Below are 13,129 nucleotides of genomic sequence, written 5' to 3' on the forward strand. Positions count from 1 at the left end.
CTTCTTCTTCTGGGATGCCTATCATTCGAATGTTGGTGCGCTTAATATTGTCACCAAGGTCTCTGAGACTGTCTTCCATTCTTTTTATTCTTTTTTTTGTTTCCTGCTCTGTGGCAGTTATTTCCCCCTATTCTATTTTCCAACTCACTTATTCTTTCTTCTCCCTCAGTTATTCTGCTGTTTATACCCTCTAGAATATTTTAAATTTCAGTTATTTTCTTGTCCATTACTGTTTGTTTGCTCTTTAGTTCTTCTGAGTCCTTATCAACTGTTTCTTGTATTTTCTGTATTTTGTTATCGAGATTTTTATCATCTTTACTATCATTACTCTGAATTCTTTTTCAGGCAATTTTCCTATTTCCTCATTTATTTGGTGTTGTGGGTTTTTTCCTGCTCCTTTGCCTGCATGGTGTTTCTTTGTTTTCTCATTTTGTCTAATTTATGGGATTTGCTGTCTCCTTTCCCTATGCTACCTAGTAGTAATTCCTCTTGTTTCTGCCCTCTGCCCCCTGTGGTGGGGTTTGTGCAGTGTCTTGAGTAGGCTTCCTGGTGGGGGGGTCTGGTGTCTGCTTCCCGGTGTGTGGTAGAGCCTCAGACCTTATTTGTCTTACAGCTGAAAGTTTGTGTCCATTTATCTACCTCTCTTTCTCCCATCCTCTAGCCCGTGGCAACTACTTTTCTACTCTTTGTTTTTATAAGTTCGACTTTTTTTTAGATTCCATGTTTAAGTGAGTTAGTGATACCGTGCAGCATTTGTCTTTGTCTGTCTGGCATATTTCGCTTAGCATCATGCCCCAAAGGTCCATCCGTGTTGTTGCAAATGGCAAGATTTCACTCTTTTTTATGGCTATTATTCCACTGTATGTATACACACACACACACACACAGTTATCTTATATCCACCTATAGACAGTTATCTTGTTTCCATATCTTGGCTATTATGAGTAATGCTACCATAAACATGGGAGTACAGATATCTCTGAGATTCTCTTTACTTTTTTTTTTTGAATATATACCCAGAATTGGGATTGCAGTGTCACAGGGTAGTTTTAATTTTAATTTTTTGAGGAACTTCCATATTGTTTTCTATAGTGGCTGCACCAATTTACATTCCTACCAAGAGTGTACACAAGTTCCCATTTTTCCACAACCTCTCCAATATTTGTTATTTGTGGTCTTTGATGTTAGCCATTCTAACCAGTGAGGTAATATCTCATTATGGTTTTGATTTGCATTTCCTTGATGATTAGTGATGTTTAGCACTTTTTCATGATCCTTTGGCCATTTCTGTGTCTTCTTTGGAAAAGTGTCTATTTAGGTCCTCTGCTCATTTTAAAATCTGGTTGTTTTTGCTATTGAGTTGTATGGGTTCTTTATATATTTTAGATGTTAATCCTTTACAAGATATATGACTTGCAAAATTTTTCTCTCATTCCATAGTTTGCCTTTTCATTTGTTGATGGTTCCCTTTGCTGTGCAGAGACTTTTTTTTTTTGATATAGTCCCACTTGTTTTTTTTTTTGCTTTTGTTGTGCTTGCTTCTGATATCAAATCCAAAAAATCATTTCCAAGACTAATGTCAAGGAGCTTACCCCCTGTGTTGTCTTCTAGTAGTTCTATGTTTTCAGGTCTCACATTTTGAGTTGATTTTTGTGTATGGTGTATGATAGAGGTCCAGTTTCATTCTTTTGCATGTTGCTGTCTGGTTTCCCCAACAACATTTATTGAAGAGACTATCCCTTTCCGCATTGTATATTCTTGGCTCCTTTGCTGTAAATTAATTGACTGTATGCATGGGTTTATTTTTGGGGTCTCTATTTTGTTCCATTGATCTGTGTGTCTGCTTTTATGCCAGTATCATACTGTTTTGATTACCATAGCTTTATAATAATAGTTTGAAATCAAGAAGCCTGATGCCTCAGCTTTGTTCTTCTTTCTCAAGATTGCTTTGGCTATTTGAGGTCTTTGTGGTTTCATACACATCTAGGGGTTGTTTTTTCTAATTCCATGAAAAATACCATTGCAATTTTGGTAGGGATTGTATTCAATCTGAAGATCACTTTGGGCAATGTGGACATTTTGACAATATTAATTTTTCCAATCCATCAGCATAGAATACCTTTCCATTTAGTTGTTTCTTCTTCAATTATTTTCATCAACATCTTGTAATTTTCAGTGCAGAGAATTTTCACTTACTTGGTTAAATGTATTCATAAGTATTTTATTATTTTGGTTGTAGTTATAAATGGGATTATTTCCTTAATTTCTCTTTCTGATAGTTTGTTAATAGTATGTAGAAACAATTGATTTTTGTATGTTAACTTTGTATCCTGCAACTTCACTGAATTTGTTTATTATTCTCACAGTTTTTTGTTGGAGTCTGTAGGGTTTTCTCTATATAATATCATGTCATCTGCAAAGAGTGACAGTTTTACTTCTTCCTTTCCAATTTGGATACCCTTTATTCCCTTCTCTTTTCTGATTGCTCTGACTAGAATTTCCAGTGCTATGTTGAATAAAAGTAGCAAGAGTAGGCATTCTTGTCTTGTTCCTGATCACTTTTGAATATGATGTTAGCTATGGCTTGTCATATATGACCTTTATTATGTTAAGGTATATATCCACTTTCTTGATAGTTTTTATCATGAAAGGATGTTGAATTTATCAGATGCTATTTCTGCACCTTTTGAGATGATCTTATGATTTTTATTCTTCATTTTATTAATGGGGTGTATCATATTGATTGACTTGTGAATAATGAGCCATCCTTGCATCTCTGGAATAAATCCTGTTGGTCATGGTGTATGATCCGTTTATTGTGGTGTTGAATTTGGTTTGTTAAAATCTTAATATCCCTGATAAACATAGGTGCAAAAATGCACAACCATATTTTGAATTTCACTATATATTTAACTTTACTAGTAAGATTTATATGTTCTTGTGTTTTCCTGTTACTAATTAGCATCCTTTGTTTCAGCCTGAAGTCCTTTTAACATTTCTTGTAAGACTGATCTAGTGGTGATGGAAACTTTTAGATTTTGTTTGTCTGGAAAACTCTCTCTCCCTCAATTCTGAAACACAGCTTTGCTGGGTAGTATTTTCTTGGTTGGCAATTTTTTTCATCACATTGAATATATTGTGGCACTTCCTTCTGGCCTGCAAAGTTTCTGCTGAAAAATATGCTGATAGTCCAATGGGAGTTTCTGTGTACTTTACAAATTGTTTTTCTCTTGCTGCTTTTAAGATTCTATCCTTATCTTTAACTTTTGACAATTATAATGTGTCTTGATGTGGGTCTCTTTGGATCTTTTTTGGAATTGTCTGGGCTTTCTGGATCTGGATTTCTTTCCCCAGGTTAGAAAAAGTTTTCCACCATTATTTGTTTAAATATGTTTTCTGCCCCTCCCTTCCCCTTTTAGTTTTAGGACCTTTGTGACGCATAGTTGGTCTGCTTGGTGTCTCATAAGTCCCTTTAGCTATCTTTACTCTTTTTCATTCTTATTTCTTCTTCTTTGTTTGGATAAATACCACTGCCTTGTTTTTGAGTTTGGTGATCCTTTCTTCTGTGTGATGTAGTCTGATGTTGAATCCCTCTATTGAATATTTCAGTTCAGTTATTATATTTTTCAACTCTGTACTTTTAAATATATTCTACCACTGTGTTGAATTTCTCACTTTGTTTAAGCTCTTGGCCTTGATAAGCATCTATATGACCTTTATTGAATTCTCTATCTGGTAAATCGCTTATCTCCATTTCATTAGGTCTGTTGCTGGAGTTTTGTTTTTTTGTTTGATACATAATCCTCATTTTCCTTGACTCTTAGTGTCGATGTCTGTGCATTAGATAAAACAACTACCTCTCCCCAGGTCTAGTGTAGGGGATGAACTTATTGTTCAGGCTGGTCTGAGCTCCTAGTTGTTTCTTAAACTAAGCTGCTTTCTTTGGTCTTGGTGGCTCCCAGTAGTTGGGGATGTGTGAAGCCCCACTTATATGTGGGTGTTTTCTTGTTCACCCAATGTGTAGGAGTCACTCAGCTAGCTTCTGGTTTTCTTTCAGAGGGAATTGCTCCACATGTATCATAGGTCTGGTGTGTCCATGGGAGGAGGTGGGTTCAGGAGTCTACTATGTGCCATCTTGTACCTTTCAAGATCCTGCTCTCATTCCAGCTCCTCCATGAAAACCTTCTTTGAACCCTCCTGCCCACAGCAGCAAAATCTCAGTGCATCATATATCTGTAGTTTTATCCCATTGTTCTGAGCACACTGCTTTCAGAATGAGGTACTTAAGAAATATTTTCCTCTCAGCAGAGGCACAGCCCAGCAAAGGGCTCCAGCACCCATGAAGGCCTTTAAATGGCAATATGCCTTACAGGGAACACTTGGTGAGAGTTTCTGACTATAATTTAGGGGAAGGTAAATTATAAGAAAAGTTTGGGAACAAGATTTAGAATTACATGATATTAATTGGGAGAGGGGGAGAATTAGTAAATTATATCATTATTTAATTACCTGGGAGATTTTCTTTAAAAGTTTGTTCCATAGGGTATTATTAAAGGGAAAAGTATTCAGTGATACTTGTTAAAGATAGTAAGGCAGACTTTATTAAGGACAATTGTGATAAGTACAGGGACCACTGCAATGGAATGTTACAGTAGGGGAGAGAGATTGGGCTCAACTCCAGATACAACATGGGCAAGTGGTATTTATAGCCAAGAAGCAGATGGGGGTCAGTGTATGGAAAATTACCAAGAGGAAACATCAGGGGTAAGGTGAAATCTGACTAAATTGACTAATAGGAGGCTTATTGAAGGCAGGCCAGGGTGACCAGATATTACCTCAGAATGGAGGATGAGGAACCTGATGAGCTATTGATGGTGATCAGATGTTGAGGGTGGGGGTCTCTGGTTAAACTGACTTATCAGGGTTCTTGCTAAAACTAGACTTGCTAAAACTAGACGTGTACAGATGGTCCTAGAAGAAGGTTCAGGTGCCTGACTAAACTTGAATGTCAGTATTATTTAAAAAAATATATTTGGTGTATGCTAGTCAGATTGATGTGTTTGTAGTTTCAAGTATTTTTTGTTTGTTTCATTTTTAAGTGGAAGGAAAACATATTTAGCTTTTTTAAGGAAATTTTGGCATCTTACAGAAATTATTTGGTCATATTAAACCCGATAATAGACTCTTCCGACAAGGGAAAAAGACCTTTACCGCCACCTGATGGCCATATGATCTTACTGCAACACACCTAAGAGCAGCCCTAGGGGGAAGTCAGTGTTTGAACTTTGCCGAATCCAGAGGACACTAAGGCTGTGTGATGACAGTACGAGCCATGAACAGCTGTGTCTTTTCCCCCAATTGCCTCTCTCCCAAGACTTGAGGTTGAGAATTAGCAGCTGACTAGGGGAGGTGAAGAGGCGAAGCAGGGAAAATGGTGAAGTCCATGCCCTCCTTCTCCACGCAGTGAGTTTCCAAGACTGAAGAGAAAAGCCAGAGAGGGAAGTTTTGCATTGAGTGTGGTACTGATTATTACCTTGGACTGGTCTTTTAAAGGCCAACACAAAGGACCTCTTTGTTTCATGCCTAAGCTGGAAAATCGACGGTATTGCTCAGCTTTTATCTAAAAAGCAGGGAAAACAGAAATCCAAATAGTGGGCCTGAAAGGACAGAGGAAAAAGAAAAAATACATGCTTTTTACTTGCATTCTGTTGCATGCAGCTCATTCAATAAACAAGTTTCCAGTGCATAGATGTATCATAAGGGGAAAACGGGGGGAAAGGAAGCATAGAGATGCTGCCAAAGAACAGGCCAACTGAATTGTGTTTGGATCCAGGTTTTCATCGTAAATATGAACAAACTGAGGTTTAAAATCAGGGGAGGCTTGAGTCCAGGGTGATGTTATCATTGGAGTCAGAAACCTATTTTTTTAAAAATTAAAAAAAATCCTTCTGTCTATTATAGTAGAGATGTAAGTGGAGTCTACTTTTGACCGAACCCTGAACCAACCCTGACCCAGAGCTGTTTCCTTTTGTTCTCTCTTCCTCTGCCCACGGGTCTTTTGCAGGCACTGCAGGGAGGTGTGGAAGCTGGTTCAATCAGTGTCTCGTCCCCAGCATTCATCCTCCTCTTTTTTCTATGAACTTTCTGTCTTCTGCCTCTGTATAGCTGCAAATAATGCCTAGTCTTTGAATACTGCCTGGCAGCTGGCCCAGGCTTTCACACCCACTAACTCAGTGAATCTTTCCCTCCTCATAGGGAGGCATTACTCTCTCTATTCACATGGGAGGGTCTTGAGAGCAGGGGCTGACTTGCCCTTTGGCACACCTGGAAGTGACAGGGTGGAGTGGAAATCTGGCTCTTTGGTTTATGTTCAGGCCTTTCTCCATTATACTTGCTGCCCTAGCCTCTCTGCCTTCAATTTCTGGCTTCCCTTTTTGGACTATGACGATTTTCTTGACTCTTTTTTTTTTTCTTTTTCTTTTTTTTTTTTTTTAGTGTGAAAGTTTTCAAGACGCCCACGAGTGGAAAATGCACTCCCCTCAGCCAAATCAAACTTCGCCAGATTCCTAACAGCTGTGTGCATTGAAATGACTAATGAAAGAGCCCTCTGCTGCCTGTGGAACTTTCACACAGGGCATTGTCACTGCCGCTCACCAGGACCCAGCCCTGAGTATTTACATATTGGATGTCACCCCAAAAGCCCCCGACCAGGGGATTTCCGGGATGTAATAAGTAAGAACACCGCCCTGGGCTTTGGAAGGTGCACTCTCTGAACACCCATCGTGCAGGGAGCGGGGTAGCATTTCGGACCCTACGCCCCTCCCCTTGCCAAGGGCCCTTCTCCTGGGGAGATGTCCAGATTCAGTCATAGATCCATCGGTGCCAAGGTATTACCTGCCAGCTGTGGATTGAGATGCTGGGAATACCTAGATGAGGAAGTCAGGGTCCCTGCACACCTGAAGCGTGATGCCTGGTTAAGGCAATGGACATGAACACTTGGATAATTTCAGCTGGTAGCATAGATATAGAGGAGGTGCTCTGGGAGCTCAGAAGAGGGGCGCCTAACTTAGGGGGTGGTCAGGGAAGGCTTTCTGGAGCTTGTACTGACTGAGCAGTCTTTAACATTTTTTTAAAGAAGCTTTTTTTTAAAAAATTTAGTTACAAAGGTAATATATCTCATTGCAAATAACTTAAACCTTACAAAAATAGCTTCCTTTAGAAAAAATTCAGGGAGCGAAAAGGTCGAAAACAATCTAGATTAGTAGGATTTCTACTCACTTGGAGCATGTGGCTTTCTCCCTGAAAAGGAATTGTGTGTGTGTGAGATGTGTGCGTGTGTAAGAGGGTAGAATGGTGCCCAAAAGATGGAAGTGAAGACTGTAGGGGAGACCTTGTACCTGGGGCCCCACATTCTTTGCGATGATGCCAGCCAGGGTGAGAAATCAGTTGTCCCCTTACTAGGAACCTACCCACTGTGGGACTTTGGTTTTTCCAACCTCATTTTCCAGGTTTTGGTCTTAGCTATTGCTGCCTTATAACTTCAGTCTCATCTCTGCCCACTCCTCCAAGTGGTTTATCAAGGTGTTTTCCTAAACAAAATTGATCTCTTCCTAAGAAGAACTCTAGGACCAGGTTTAAGAGGTCAACAGTATTTAATCTGCTACAATGCCAGTAAGAGCTCATATTTATTGAGGATATTCTTTGAACCAGCTCTGTGCTTCACAACAACCTCATGAAATTCATGTTTTATTGTTCCCATTTTTACAGATGAGGCAATCAAGGTTATTACTTGCCCAAGCTCCATAGCTAATAGTTGGCAGAGCCTGGCCTCAAACCCAGGTCTCTGTGACTCCTAAGTCCATGGCCATGAACATGATTCTCTGCTGCATTTTTTCTCAAACGTGTTTGGCTACAGAAGTGTATTTTAATTGTCTGCCTCTCATCTCTCAGCGCTATTATTACTGTCCCGTGAACCACAATTTGGGAAACGCTGACCCAGAAAAACTGCTTTGCCTTGTCTGTGAAACAGAGACAATAACGCAGTCTCAGTGTTGTGATGATTAAAGAGGTTTCGGGACGTGGGTGCTGAGGACCCTCACCTTCCACCAGGAATGGGTGTGTTTTGAAAATAGCAGTTGTAATGTCCTGGATGAAATGACACAGTGTTTTGGCTGAGATGACAATAGAGATGTTGGTTACTAGGCCTGGAGACCCTTGGGTCCTGGGGGGAAGGCTCTTGCAAGCTGCCCCTTCCCCCAAGTTCCCTTTGGTCCCCTCCTCTCCCCTCCCCTAAGGTTCTCTCCCCATCCCCCTGCAGTGCTTGTCTTTGTTCCACAAACAGTGATTCAGTTACCTGCCACTGGGGCTGGGGCCTTGCTCTGAAGTGCGCAGCTGCCCCAGAACCCCTCTTCTGTAAGTTTGTGTCCTGAGCCCCAGCTGTAGGCCAGGGCTCTGTCACAAACTGGTTAGACCCTCCACAGCCCTGCTGTTGCCACCCACCCACAGGCCAGGCGGGGAGCTGCCACTTCCCCACCTCCCACCACATCCCAGAGAGAGCCTACCACTTTTGGAGACAGGGACCAACCTAGAAGATGCCTGAGTTAGCTACACCTCCCTGGGTGTTGATTTGGGCAGCTCACCCACCCTCAAAGGGGCCACTCTTTCAGCCTGGTTAGTTCTCTACCTGCTCCCAGAGTCCTCTCCCATCCGTCAGACTGCTCTGGGTGCGTGTGCCTGGCAGCCAAGTCCTGACATTCCTTCTCTCCTATAAATCAGTTTTACACAAGTCATTTTTCTTTCAGAATTTCAGCAGGCCTACAGATGTGCACATTTGGGAAAAGCCTACTGAAAACTAAACAAAAGCATACAACTCTGCCCAGCTCCTTAATTCTGCCTGGAAAAAGCATTTACATTCTTTTCAGTAAATATCAAGCACTACTAAAACGGAAAAAAAAATCCTTTTACATAGTTCTCTCCTTGCACCTGTGAGGGAGCACTTTCATTTCACACATGGAGAGGATCAGAGAGGTTCAATGTCCTACAAAAAAAGTAGCAAAGCCAGGTCCAAAGCAACCACCCCATGTTTGTCCATCTGCCAAGTGCTGCCTCTTAGACCCGGGGCTCTCAGGTCCAGCCCTGGGCCCTGGGGACCGTCAAGGTTGGGGCCATTTGCTTCTGGAGTGGCCCAAAGCAGCAGTGTAAGGTGGTTCCCCTTGATTCTGACATGTGTGAGAGGCTCCCCTGTTTTCTCCCCTTCGTCCTCTTCCATCTTTCTGTTCCAAGTTGATCCACCTGCCTCTCTTCATAGGCGTCAAGTGCTTTTGACTTTTCTCTGTAGCTGGTCCCCTGGGGTTCTTTGCTGTCACTCAGCTACCCACCCCTCACTCACCTCTTGACAAAGCACCAGTTGGGCCACATGCTAAGTGCTATGGGGATATGTAAAGAGAAATGTGAGACGTGGGTCTTGCCCCTAATAAAGTGTTAAAGAAAAATTATTCTGAGATTTAAGATGGCAAGGAAGACTTTAAGTTTACTACAGTAGTGGGAGAGATTGAACTTGACTTTTAATACAACAGTGGGGACTTATAGCCAAAGGGCTGGTGGGGAATGGCTGGAAAATTATTGAGAGGAACTGGTCAAATGCTAAGGGTAGAGGAGCTTGATCATTTAGCAAAGGTGAGCTGATTCTTGATTGACTGGCTTAGATGATTCTTTGCTAAAACTGGGCTCAGCAGGCGAAGGGAGGCCTGGTGAAGTGGGTTTGAAGGAGCCTGACTAAAGTTTATTCCAGGAGAGAGTTTTTGTCAGCATTCACAAAGTAGCATGAGTCAGGGCCCGAACACTGGACCCAGAATGATGAGATTCAGGGATGAACAGTGTGCCAGCCACAGACACAGCTGGAGCTCAAAGAGGCGCCCAGTGGGTGAGTCTGGGCCGTAACAGTCACTGACTTCAGGGCTGATGACTGGGCAGTCACACTGACTTCATCCCGTCTTCATTCATTTCTTACCTTTCTGTGACAACCACAAATTCTTCGTCTGGTGCTTTGGGAGCTTGTGTTTGTAGGATTTGATACTTTCTACCACAAGTGAGGGTGGAAAGTACAAAGGCTTTATTTAGACCTTGTACAAGGTCTAAATAACCTCATGTTTCTCTTCTGCAATATTGGGACAATACCTGTAATAGACTGAATTGTGTCTCCCAAAATTTATATACAGAAACCCTAAGCCCCAGTGTGACTCTGTTTGGAGACAGGGCCTCTAAGGAGGTAATAATGTCAAATGAGGTCATAAGGGTAGAACCCTAATCTGATAGGACTGGGATCCTTATAAGAAGAGACACCACAGATCTCTCTTCTCTGTCTCTTTCTTTGTCTCTCTCTCTCCCCATGCGTGCAAGGTAGGAAGGTGGCTGGCTATTAGCCAGGAAGAGAGAATTCACTGGAAACTGAATTGTCCAGCTTCTGGATCTTGGACTTCTTTCCTCCGGAACGGTGAGAAAAGAAATTTCTGTTGTCTAAGCCACCCAGTATCTGGTATTTTATGGCAGTCCTAGCACACTGATACAATACCATCTCATGGGTCTGTTATGAGAACCAAACCTAACTTAAGTAGAGACCTATTAGTTAGCTTGTTCCCTTCCTTCCTGCCATGTGATTTGTGGGCTGGTAAAGGATTTACCACCAAACATCTTCCTTGTGACTGGATGATGGCCCAGGTAATTCATACGGTGGCATCACTTCTTTGGATCCAAGCTTTGTTTCTCCATGTTGCAAGTAACAGAACCTTCCAAAACTAGTATAAACTAAAAGGGGAATTTTCTGGAACTATACTGTTGTCAATTAGGGTTCCTGGTTTTAAGTGGCATAAACTAACTCTGGTTGATTTAGGCCACAAAAGAACTATTAAAAGGATGCTGACTCAAGTATAGGATTGTCAGGAAGGCTGAAGACTCAAGTGTGGGGCCTCAGTGGGCAAAGGGCCCAAAATCACACTGTAGAACAGTGTGTGAGGACCGCAGGGCTGCACTGCCTGGCACTGGCCACTGCTGCTCGTCCTCTAATACCCCGAGCACTGGACTGGTCTGCATCAGCACTGCTGGACCATCCTCCAGAATGAATATGCCTTGTGGTCCCTGCAGTTCAGGAGCAGTGCTCTCCTTGACAGAGCCTACATCACCCACCTGCATTCTAGTTGCAAGCAAGGCTGGGAACGTGAGCATTTGGCATTTTCGGCATTGACAGTGGGAGGTGGCCCTAGCTCCCTCCAAGATTCATAATGTGGGGAACTTCCCCAAACAATAAAGGGAGGTTCAAAGTGCCAGATGGCCAGAAAGAATGCAAAGTTCCCCATAGATAAGGGGAATCTTACAGAGCCCCAAAATAGGAAGTGCAGCTTCACTTGCAGGACCGAGAACCAGGAATTGGAAAGTCTGGAGCCAGGTTACTCTGGTTGTATCTCTCTGTACTCTTTCTGTCTCTCTCTCTCCTTGAAGACTGGGTTTTCCCAGTCCACTTGCTCATGGTGAGGGTCACCTCCATCCTGACTGTTGGCAATTAGTTGCCTGTCTCCCTTAGAAGATCTGTTTCCTTATCTTCCAGAAACACCTCCGAATTTCCTCCTTTGTCCATTCTTGGTCTGGGTGGGCTCCATCCCCAGCCCTAGAGATGAACCATACTGACCCAGGCCCAAGCCAGTCATTGTACTCTATGGCCACAGTGGTTGATCCAGGGGTGAGCATGTGATCTAAGGCAGTCTGGCACTTCTATAAAAATTGAACTATAACTTAACATGCTGTAAGTGTATAAATCTTAAGTGTACAGCTCAGTGGATTTTATATATTTATACATCCATGGAACCATCACTGAGATGGAGCTGTAGAATATTTCCAGCAGCCCAGAAGGCTCCCTTAGAGTCATTCTCCATCAATATACCACCCAAAGATAACCACTATTCTGACTTCTATTACCATAGTTAGAAGTTTTAACTTTCTTGAACTCCATTTACATGGAATCATACAGTATATAATCTTTGGTGTCTGGTTTCTTTGATCAAGATTATGTCTGTGAAATTCATGCTTGTTTTTTATATAGTATTTTTCCATTCTTATTCACACCTGTATGGTATTCCATTAGATGACTCATACCACCATTTATTTATCCATTCTACCATTGATGAACATTTGGGTTGTTTCTGGTTTGGGGCTATTAAATAATGTTGCTATTTACTTTGTTGTGTATATGTTGGTGGATGTAAGCACTCATTTCTTTGGGTCTGTATCAGGAGTAGAATTTCTGGGTCATTGAAAAAATGCATATCTTTAGTAGGTATTATCAAATAGTTTTCCCAAGTGATTGTACCAATTTGTACATCTACCAGTAGCAGATAAGACTTACAGTTGCTCTACATACTTGCCTGTACTTACTGCTATCAGCCTTAAAAATTGTAGCCATTTTGAATAGGTATCACAGTATCATATTGTAGTTTTGGTTTATATTTTCATGATGACTAATGGTGCCGAACACTTTCATATACTCATTGGCCTTTGGATATCCTGTTTTGTCAAATGGCTTTTTAAGCTTCTGCCCATTTCTAAAAAACACTGAGTTGTTGGTCTTTTCTTTATTACTGATTTCCAGCAATTCTTTATATAATCCGGATATGAGTACAGATACAAATATTTGCTTTATACATATATTGCAAATACATTCACCTAGCCCATGGTAACACTTTTACTTCTTTAATGATGCCTTTTTAGAAACAGAAGTTCAATTTGTTAATCTTTCCTGTGGTTAATGTTTGTTAACGTTTGCTCACTTTGGGATTGTGAACCAGTTAGCAACTTTTGAGGGAGGTGGAGGTAAATGGTTCTGTCTTTTTGTTGAATTTGAGGTTGTGAGGAGGTGAGGCTGAGTCAGCAATGGAGGCAGAAAGCAGAAAGACTTGCAGGGCTGGCCTCGAGGTGGGGCAGTGTCAGAGCAAGGCCAGTCTCAGTCTTCCAGGAACTGTCATGTGGCTGAAATCAAGAAGTGGGCTGAGAGGATGTGGCAGGGCAATTGATCTCTGAAAAGCTTCATTTAACTACTCTTTGTAGAATGCACATTCGGTAAATACTTTATCAATGTGACACA

At 41.6% G+C, this 13,129-nt stretch overlaps 1 long non-coding RNA gene across 1 annotated transcript in view; it reads left to right on the plus strand.

The window, feature by feature from the left end:
- Nucleotides 1–6,507: 6,507 nt before the first annotated feature.
- Nucleotides 6,508–13,129, plus strand: part of LOC130849241 (uncharacterized) — a 116,991-nt gene continuing 110,369 nt past the window's right edge. Inside the window, exon 1 of the long non-coding RNA XR_009052706.1 lies at nt 6,508–6,732. This is a non-coding gene — a long non-coding RNA (uncharacterized LOC130849241). The remainder of the gene's footprint in view (nt 6,733–13,129) is intronic.

This window comes from Hippopotamus amphibius, chromosome 3, assembly GCF_030028045.1.
Source record: "Hippopotamus amphibius kiboko isolate mHipAmp2 chromosome 3, mHipAmp2.hap2, whole genome shotgun sequence".
NCBI lineage: Eukaryota > Metazoa > Chordata > Mammalia > Artiodactyla > Hippopotamidae > Hippopotamus > Hippopotamus amphibius.